The sequence below is a fragment of the Symphalangus syndactylus genome, chromosome 6 (genome assembly GCF_028878055.3).
Source record: "Symphalangus syndactylus isolate Jambi chromosome 6, NHGRI_mSymSyn1-v2.1_pri, whole genome shotgun sequence".
Classification (NCBI taxonomy): domain Eukaryota; kingdom Metazoa; phylum Chordata; class Mammalia; order Primates; family Hylobatidae; genus Symphalangus; species Symphalangus syndactylus.
Window position 1 is genome coordinate 50314830 of NC_072428.2, and position 1398 is coordinate 50316227.

Consider the following 1398-nt stretch of genomic DNA (forward strand, 5'->3'; position numbering starts at 1 on the left):
TGTCATCATATAATGACCTTCTCTGTCTCTTTTTACTATAATATTTATGACTTAAAGTCTGTTTAATCTGACATAGGTATAGTTACTCCTGTCCACCTTTGGTTTCAATTTGCATGAAATATCTTTTTCTATCTCTCCACTTTCAGTCTATATTTATTGTATAGGTGAAGTGAGTTTCTTGTAGGCAGCACATAGTTGGGTGATTAAAAAATCTTATCAGCCAGTCTACACCTTTTAAGTGGAAATTTAATTTGTTTACATTAAAAGTTATTACTGACAGATGAGAACTTATTCCTGCCATTTTGTTAACTTGTTTCCTAGTTGTTTTGTATATCCTTTCCTCCTTTTTTGGATTTGTGTCCCCGCCCAAATCTCATGTCGAATTGTAATCTCCAGTGTTGGAGGTGGGACCTAGTAAGAGGTGATTGAATTATGAGGGTGGTTTCTTGGTTAGCAGTTTTTTTCTTTCAGCATTTTGAACATAGCATTCTATTCTCTCCTGACCTGTAAGATTTCTGCTGAGAAATCTACCCTTAATCTGATAGACGCTCCCTTAGATGTGACTTGATGCTTTTCTCTTGCTATTTTTAGAATTCTTTCTTTCTTTTAAACTTTTAGTAGTTTAACTATAATCTATCTTGGAGAATACCTTTTTGGCTTTTATTTATTTGAGAATATTTGAGCTTCCTATATCTAGATGTCTAAATCTTTTGTAAAACTTGGAGAGTTTTCAGCAATTATTTTGTTAAATATGTTTTATTTGCATTTGCTTATCTCTTCTCTTTTCTCAAACACCTAAAGTTTGAGTATTTGACAATTTAATGGTGTCACATATATCACAAGGCGTTTCTACATCTTTCAGAATTTTTTGTTTTCCTACAGCACCCAATATTCCCAGGAGGTCTCTCATCCAAGTACTAACCAGGCCTGACCCTGCTTAGCTTCCAAGATTCAATGAAATTGGATGCATTCAGGGTGGTATGGCCATAGACTAAAAATTCTTTTTTTTTTTTTTTTGGTCTGACTGAATTATTTTCAAAAGCCTGTCTTCAAGTTCTGAAGTTATTTCTTCTGCTTAACCTAGTCTATTGTTGAAACCCTTTAATGTTTTTTATTTCTTTCATTGAATTATTCAGTTCCAAGTTTTCTGTTTCTTTTCTTTTTTTTTTTTTTTTTTTTTTTAATTTTTATTATACTTTAGGGTTTTAGGGTACATGTGCACAATGTGCAGGTTTGTTACATATGTATCCATGTGCCATGTTGATTTCCTGCACCCATTAACTCGTCATTTAGCATTAGGTGTATCTCCTAATGCTGTCCCTCCCCCCTCCCCCCACCCCACAACAGTCCCCGGAGCGTGATGTTCCCCTTCCTGTGTCCATGAGTTCTCATTGTTCA

General features: G+C 34.5%; 1 pseudogene; it reads right to left on the minus strand.

Moving 5' to 3' along the window:
- Positions 1-873: 873 nt before the first annotated feature.
- LOC129485495 (uncharacterized) lies at positions 874-992 on the minus strand (annotated as a pseudogene).
- Positions 993-1398: the final 406 nt, after the last annotated feature.